The sequence below is a fragment of the Haliaeetus leucocephalus genome, unplaced genomic scaffold (assembly GCF_000737465.1).
Source record: "Haliaeetus leucocephalus isolate CR32 unplaced genomic scaffold, Haliaeetus_leucocephalus-4.0 Scaffold76, whole genome shotgun sequence".
NCBI lineage: Eukaryota > Metazoa > Chordata > Aves > Accipitriformes > Accipitridae > Haliaeetus > Haliaeetus leucocephalus.
Window position 1 is genome coordinate 1,995,056 of NW_010972512.1, and position 8,761 is coordinate 2,003,816.

Consider the following 8,761-nt stretch of genomic DNA (forward strand, 5'->3'; position numbering starts at 1 on the left):
CTCCCATCACAGGCAGCAGACGTCACACGGTGTGGTGGCCCTTGGTCTGCAAGGACCATCCATCATGAGAGGAGGGAGGCAAGGTGTGTGTCTGTCCCTAAGCCAGGGACATGGAGCAGAGCTTGGCGACCCTTCTGGAGCTGCAACAGGCACTGCACACAGCCCTGGGAGTCATCCTGGGGGTCAGCAGCTGCAGTTCAGAAAACTCTTGATATTGAAAACTCTTGGTGCTGAAAAAAGGGGAAAAAAAGCCCTTGGGGCAAAAAAATCAAGTATTTACTCTCCTGCCTAAAACCAACTTGTACATGCTGATGCAGTGAGTCATAAATCATGTTGGCATCGAGGCAAACAGCCCTGTCCTTGCTCCAGGGCAGCAGGGCCCTTTGTGGCATACCGCAGCGTGGGCTGGCTGCACGTGGCACTGCTCCCTGTGCTCCTGCTGCTGTGTCTGTGCTGGCTGGCTGCCGCTTGCCAGCTGCCCCTGTCTCACATCTGCCTGTGGCTGTGGACCCTTGCCAGGGTGGCTGGGGTACAAGGCCCCGCATGGGGCAGCCTGTACCCCCCTCGGTGTCTGCCTTGCTGAGGTACAGTTCCCTTTGCAGACCCACATTTGAATGGCAAGGGGGTACCACCGCTTGTCCCCACGTCCCCATGCACGGCTGAGCCGTACATCCTGGGGCTGTTCGTACGCTGGCTGTGTTATCCCTCCACTTCAGCTTTCTCAGTTTCACTCCTGCAGGCTGCAAAAGCCAGCGATGCTGACGCAGTCAAGCAGACCTTGCGCTGTACCCGAGCACAGGCATCCTGTTTCCAAAACAGTCAGTGCAATGCCGTAGTCTTCAGCATCCTTGTTCCCAAGAGAAAAACATGGAGAGCTTGAGAGGCAGGGCAGAAGGGGAGACAACAGGAGGGTGGGAATATTCCCCCCCCCCCCCCCTTTTTTTTTAAATGAGAAAAAAGCCAATTTGGGAATCCAACAGGAAGGAATGGTAGAACCCAGTCTCCAAATCCCAAGAGGCTTTGAGGACACCCTTTGTTCAGCCAGCTGGGTGCAGGGAGCAGTGTGTGGTTGTGCAGCAGCTCCTGTGTTTTCCTGGCACCATGAGCCCCTTCCCCCTGAAGGGTATGGGGATGGCCGGTGTCATGGTTTAACCCCAGCCAGCAACTAAGCACCACGCAGCCGCTTGCTCACCCCCCCCCCCCCATCCAGTGGGATGGGGGAGAAAATCGGGAAAAGAAGCAAAACCTGTGGGTTGAGATAAGAATGGTTTAATAGAACAGAAAAGAAGAAACTAATAATGATAATAATACCACTAATAAAATGACAACAGCAATAATAAAAAGATTGGAATGTACAAATGATGCGCAGTGCAATTGCTCACCACCCGCCGACTGACACCCAGCTAGCCCCTGAGCGGCCATTCCCTGCCCCTACTTCCTGGTTTATATACTAGATGTGACGTCCCATGGTATGGAATACCCTGTTGGCCAGTTTGGGTCAGGTGCCCTGGCTGTGTCCTGTGCCAACTTCTTGTGCCCCTCCAGCTTTCTCGCTGGCTGGGCATGAGAAGCTGAAAAAATCCTTGACTTTAGTCTAAACACTACTTAGCAACAACTGAAAACATCAGTGTTATCAACATTCTTCGCATACTGAACTCAAAACATAGCACTGTACCAGCTACTAGGAAGACAGTTAACTCTATCCCAGCTGAAACCAGGCCAGCCGGGAAGCCCATCACCACTGCCAAGGCTTCACACACCTCCCCCCTGGCCCCAGAACAGCTCTCCTGCCTTTTCCTGGAGCTTTCTGGTAAAAAAACAACATGCAGGGCTTGATTTAGGTGGTGGTGGTTTTTTCAGATGAGCTTTTGGATAAGATCCCTTGGGCCAGCCTCATGCAGTGGGTGCAGCCAGTGCCAGAGGGACATGTCGGTGCCTGTCGGGGCAGCTGCACCCTCTGGCCTCGCGTGCTCCCTGAGGTTTTGTGGGCTCCAGCTCCCCTTGCCCCACTTGGACAGCGATGGGGGTGATTTGCATTATTTGAGTCTTCAGGACGCCCACAGGTGGAAAAAAAACCAAAAGAGACAAACACCCAGTAGCGTGCACACACAGATACATAAACCACCTGAGCACAGCCCAGCCACAGTCGCTGGCTGTTGGTGACAAATGGCCACCGTGCTCATGCTGGGAGCTGCCACTGTGAAGGCCTTGCTTTTTGCAGCCTGTTCCTCAGCCTGGCTATTCCCTGCTGCGTGGTGGGTGTTACAGCTCACCCCAGTCACCTATTTCCAGTTCCCAAGTGTGCGAGTAGTGGATGTATTTGTGGCTTTGGCATTGTAGAGAACAAGTCTATATCCTGGGTCATCTAAACTGGCTTCCTCCACCACAATGCTCAAGGGAGGTGCTGGCCCCTGCACACAGCTGATCCCATTAAAACTAAACTTCTGCATCTGCAACCAAAAAAACCAAGCAAGCAAGCAAGCAAAGGCTGAAGAGCATCGTTAATACAGAGCAGCCACAGCCATCTGGAGATCACACCTTTAAACAGCCAGTGACCCACCTGGTAAGCAGCCAGTGGGGCTGGCTTATACCTAATGGCATCTGCAGTGATGCCAAGGGACAAACCCCCAGTCTGGGGGCTGTTTGGGGCCCATCGAGGTCAGCTCTGTCTCTCTCACCTCAGAAAGGTATCAGCATCGCTGGCATCAACCCCTTATGCCTGTCTTGCCCTTATGTGCTGCGGTCACCCAAGGAGCCCCTCAGCTGGTGGCTGCTTCTTCACCCTGTGTGCCGCCAGGTTTAAGCAGCCTGAGCTCGCCTCGCCATCGCACTGGGCGAACTCTGAGAGGTGCCTTTTGCAAGCTTGCCAGCTTTGATGGTATAGGGGCTGCTGAGTGGTGGCACTGACCATGTAGCACACAGTGACATGCCCCATCTTGCAGAAATGACACAAAGGCAAGAGCAGCCTCCTAAAGAGGTGCAGACACCCTCCTGGCCTGTGTCCTCCCTCATTCACCCTGGCAAGCCCTTGCTCCTTCCTTGGAAGGTGGTGATGTGCGAGTGGGGCCAGGTCCCCTGGGTGCCACGCTGCTGCTGGCTCAGCTGGCCACAGCGGGGACAGAGCAAGAGCAGGGATGAGCCTGCAGCCAGCCAGGCTGCCTGGATGGTGGTGGTTGTGTTCATCAGAGAGTAGTGTGGGCATACATGTCCTCCTGGGGTAAACGGGAGCTCCAGGCACCCCGGGCACCATAACCTCATGTGCGACATCAAAGCGGCTGAGGTAAGTGCATGATGCAAATGAGCAATACCTCAGAGCTGGTGCCTAACCACAGCTGTGCTTTTGCATGTGCTGTGGGAATAAGCCGATGGTTCTCCTTTCTGAAGCTTCTTGTAGCAGCTCAGAGGTGCTTGTGGTCTACCCCACAGCTTTGGCCCCACCATCGGGGCGGGGTTGTCAGGTCAAGTGTGGGCCTAGCACTGTGGAAGCATGTCCTGCATGGTCCTGAGGCATTGCTGGAGACCAGGAGAGAAGCAGGCAGAGCATGGCTCCCATGGGTACCTTTGCTGGCGTCACAGCAAGGGCACACTGCACCTTCCTGGTGCCCCTAACACTAATGCTCCCCAGGCACTTAATGGCTATTGCTTTTGCTACTAGTAAAAGGGAATATGTAAAAAAATAAAAGCACTGGCCTGACTGCCCAAATACTACATTGTCCAGGTGATGGAAGAACAGCTTCATGCTCCCAGCGACTGCTTACTCGCTGCCTGGTGTCATTTCCATTCCTGTATTGGTATTCTGGTATTAAACTTGGGGGAAGCTCCAAGACCATTAGTCATGGCTTCTGTTTTGGGCTTTTGCTGGTTTATTCATTAATGTTTTCTGAAAATGGCAACCACAGGCGAAAAAGTGGTCCCTAGCCAGAGGCTGAGCTGAAGCAGTGGGGATGACTCTGGCAATCGCAGATTTTTGTAAGCAAATTTCCAGTCCCTGCAGAAACCTGTCCTCAGACTTGTGCTCCCCTCGTTGTGTGATGCCTGTGCCATGGCGCCAGGCTTGCCGCATGGCCAGGCAGCAAGGGCACCGTATGCCCTGTGCTTGTGAGCCTGGTGCCCTGTGGCACAAGCATGCCCTGGCCACGGGTCCGTGTTTCCTGTCGGTGTCGCAGGCGAGAGGAGCTGTAGCTGCTTTTCAAATCGAAACTGGGGAGGGAGAGAAGCACTAAGGATTTATTTTAAAGAACAGACAGTGGAGGCATGTCTGGGGCATGTCTGAGGCACGTTTGCTCCCTCAGGCCAGGGTAACGGTGCTGCCTGCCTGCCTACTACAGTGGGGCAGGAGCACGCTGTTCCCTGGCTTGTTTAAAGTCTGGAGAAATTCAGTGTTACAGCATGGCCGGGAAGGGACCAGGTGAGCAGGAAGAACTGCAGCCATGCAGGAAAAGGCTGTGGCCAGTCTCCATGCCTCTTGGGGGGCTCACAAAGAGCTGGGGGGCTGGGGAGCAGTGGCCATCGTCCTGTGGCACAGATGGGGGAGTCCAAAAGCCCCCTTTTGCTCTGCTGCCCAGTTGGGAGATGGGGCTCAGCCTGTCCCTGTGGAGCAGGTGTGTTACTAGAGCCACAGGCCTCGGCTGGGCCAATGCTGCACTTGCTCGCAGCTGCGGTCCCTGGGGCTCCCAGCAGCTCCCAGCAGCAGTGCTTCACAGCTGCATCAACCCAAAAAAGCCTGGGGAGGGGCGTAGCAGCCCCATTTGGCATCGCTACCAAATCCAGAGCTGCAGGGGCCAGGGAAGCGGCAGGGAGCCCAGCTCGAGCCAAGCACACACCACAGCTGGCCACAAAAGGGAGAGGGAGGGAGCACCACGCAGCAGCTGCCCTGTTGCCTTCACTGAACAGCTGGGGAAATACTGGGCTATACAGGCTGAGCATGACCACCAAGAAGCTGACACCACGTTCCATTTCCTCTCAGCCCCTGTAGATGCCGGCGTGTGGCTGGGAGCCAGGGACCAGTGTCCACTCCCCATTGTGCGTGGCTTGCTGGGTGGGTGCTGCGGGACCATCACTGCCTCTGTGCAAACAAATGGCTGTGGTGCCATGGGCCAGGCGTGGGACCAGCGCATGGTGCACTGTTGCAGGAGGTTTTCAGAAAGCCCCTGGTGCCTCAGCTAATCTGTCGTGGCTGCGTGGGGCTGGCTGAGGCTGGGGCATAGCGGGGAGATTGGGGAGGGCTGGGGCTGCTGCCACGGCTCGCTCTGTCGGGGGAATTCCTTGTTAGTTTAGCCACATCTTTGCACCATTCTTATCTGTGGTTTTCTGCTCACTTCAGAAGTGAGTTTTCTATTTAAAGCACATAATCTAAAGTCTAATTCTTTCCTGGGATTACCAGACAGAAGCGCACCGCTCTTCGAGCACAAAGTTCTGATGCATGTCGTTGGCACGTCCCAGTCCCCACCAGCCCCCGGCTAAGAGCTTGCCTGGGGAGGGGGTCCGGGGGTCTCATTCGGCACGAGGTTGCTGCTTTTCCCCTTGTTGTGGGTTGGGCCCAGTGAATTATGTGTCCATGAAAAAACGAGAGGACTCAGTGGTGTAAAGGAGATCTCGATCTTTGTGTGCTTCCTCCTATAAAGTTTTTGTGAGCACTTTGGTTCAGACTCATCTTGGTGAGTCAGAGAACAGCGGAGCACAGGAGATCCATCACTGCAGCCCCATGCCAGCCTGGCTGAGGCCACGGTCCCAGCCCCCAATGGGTGCCCACGCAGCCCTTGCGCAGCCACACGCAGTAGGAAACACTCCTCCAAAGCTTGATGAAGCCATGACGCAAATACCAGCAAGATAATGGGGGGATTCCTTCTGGCCCACTCTTGCAGCCCATCTCTGGAGTACAAGGTTAAATGCAGCTCACCAGGACCTCACTGCAACTGTGTGTGGGCAGAGAGCTGGAAGTGACGGCGAGGATGCTTGAGGGGGAATGGGCTGAAAAGGGGATGCTACCCGCAGCTGAAAGCTTCTCCAAGCGCCCTGCACTCAGCCAGGAGGCTGGAGCCCTGGGCTGGCACTGCTCTGGGCAGCACGCTGCTGAGGAGGGGGGATGATGGTGAGACCAGCTCCAGCCCATGTCCCCACCTCGCATCCTGTGACCACTGTCTGCCCTGAGGCACATGTTGTGCCCTGCAGCTGACATGGTTGAAGACAATTTCCTTTTTTTTCTAAAAAAATATAAAGGCTCTTAATGGATCATTTTCTTGACTCCCAAAGGCAGCTGCAACGGCAAGATGAACTTTATGGTGGGGAGGATCTTGTCAAATAGGAAAGGAAAAGAAAAGAAACCCATGTAAAAGCCTGATGAGAGGCACAATTTCAGCACAACAGTACAGTGTGGACCCCAGCCCCTCGCTGCTGGTTAGGGCTTTGCACCACATGCAAATAGTCACCGCTAATATGGGAACATGCCACTGCTTCCAGTAACATGGGGAGTGCATGGGAAGCAGTATCTACCCCAGGCTGCACTCGGAGCACCCTCACTGACCTGACCTCCATGAATATGGTCCATAGCAGATCTCACCAGGCAGATGCATGACAGGGCAGTTGCCATCCCACCGCAGCCTCTCTGCGTGTGCATTTCCTGTGGTTTATCCTCTTTTGGACAACTTGCATGCTGTAAATGAGAGCATAAGACTGAGAGAAACTTCAGATCCAGTAACTCAAAGGAATTAATGTTGCAGGAACCCACAGGAAACTTGAGAAATGCAAACTTATTTCTCCTGGAGTCGGCACCAACTGGGCCATGTGGCCTAACGCCGAGTGATGGCATACATAAGCATCAAAGAGCAGTGAAACGCTGCTCACTTAGGGGCTTAAATCATTACTTACTGCAGAGATCTACTATAAGTGAGCTGGCTTCCCAAATGGTAGCTCCCATCCATTAGCTTCCCTGCTCCCAGTAGTCTGAAAACCGATTTATTAACTTTATTCCCTCCATTCCTCCCACATGGCCTCTTGGAGCAAATCACACCTCGTTGATGAGGCAGTCACCAGAAGGCGAGTTAAGCTGGGAACAGGATCCCAATATTTAGCAGCTTGCACTGGGGCTGATTTTGAGCCAGGGGAAGGCTGCAGGCAGGGAGGCAGCCCAGCAAGCAATCCAGCCTTCCCGTGGCCAAGGTTTCCCAACGATGGGTGATACTTTGCAGCATTTAGCAGTGATTAAGTTTGCTTAAATTTATCATCCGCTGGATTAGCTGACAGCCAGCAGATTGCCAAGAGATTTTTTGAGCCCAGAAGGCGTCAGTTTGAAAGAGGTCTAAAAGATGCCTGAAAATCTGTACTGGTGGGGAGGAGAAGGGAAGACAGGTGGTGGCTGGAGCAGGCTTGGCACTGCCGCACTGCCAGCTTGTGGTGAGATGGATGGGACCAGCTTGCAGGGCTCACTCCAGTGGTTTCCCCTGTCACAGCTATCCCCGTTTTGCTTTTAGGGGCATTGCTGGGTGTCCTGGTTTTGGCTGGGATAGAGTTAATTGTCGTCCTAGTAGCTGGTATAGTGTTATGTTTTGGGTTCAGTATGAGAAGAATGTTGATAACACACTGATGTTTTCAGTTGTTGCTAAGTAATGTTTAGACCAAGTCAAGGATTTTTCAGCTTCTCAGGCCCAGCCAGCAAGAATGCTGGAGGGGCACAAGAAGTTGGGAGGGCACACAGCCAGGACAGCTGACCCAAAGTAGCCAAAGGGCTATTCCATACCATGGGACATGGGACACTGGGGGCAGTGGGGCTGGGAGGGACCGCCACTTGCGTACTAAATGGGCATCAGTTGGCAGGTGATGAGCAACTGCATTGTGCATCACTTGTATATTCCAACCCTTTTATTATTATTATTGTAATTGTAATATTGTTATTATTATCATTATTAGAGTCTTCCTTTCTGTTCTATTAAACTGTTCTTATCTCAACCCACAAGTTTTACTTTTTTTTTTCCGATTCTCTCCCCCTTCCCACTGGGTAGGGGGGAGTGAGTGAGCTGCTGCATGGTGGTTAGTTTCTGGCTGGGGTTAAACCATGACACCGGGTGATGACTCCAGAGAAATTCCTCCCTGCTTCCTATCAGCATGGCAAAACTGCCCATCAAGGAAACCATCTTGTTATCCTCCCTACGGCTCTTGACAAAACCAGCACAGAGACAGAGGGACTGTCATTCCCTGCAAAGGCAAGAAATGCTCAAAAATAAGATCTGCCCAAGCAATTTGCGATTTGTGGCACACCAGCTGCCCATGGTGCCAGAGAGCTGCAGCTCAGGTGCTCTTGGCTCTCTGATCCTCTGAGGCACGGACTCACAACTGTCTCAGCTGCTTGGCTCCTTTCTGTGGCCTCAGAGCAGTGCTGGGGTTTCTAGCCAGGCTGTGAAGCTACCCTCGAGTAGCTCCTGCAGTGAGGGTGGGATGGAGGATGGAATCCCAGGGACAAGGCTGTGTCTCTGCTCTGCAGGCAGTGCTCCTCTCAAGGACCTGGTGTCCAGCACTGAGAGCAACACTCCACCCTAGGAGCCTGTTAGCCTCTGATAGCTGGGGTTTTGGTTATTCATCTTTAAAGAGTTGGTTATTCATCTTAGAAGAGTTACAGAAGTCTTGGGGATGCAAGTGTCGGATTGCTTTAGCCCTGGGACAATCACAGTCTTAAGTAGTGCATTTTTACCCCATGTCTGAGTACAGACATACTGTATTATTAAAAGCCTACATAGGGCTCTGTGTGGGGTGAAGAAGAGCCACCAGT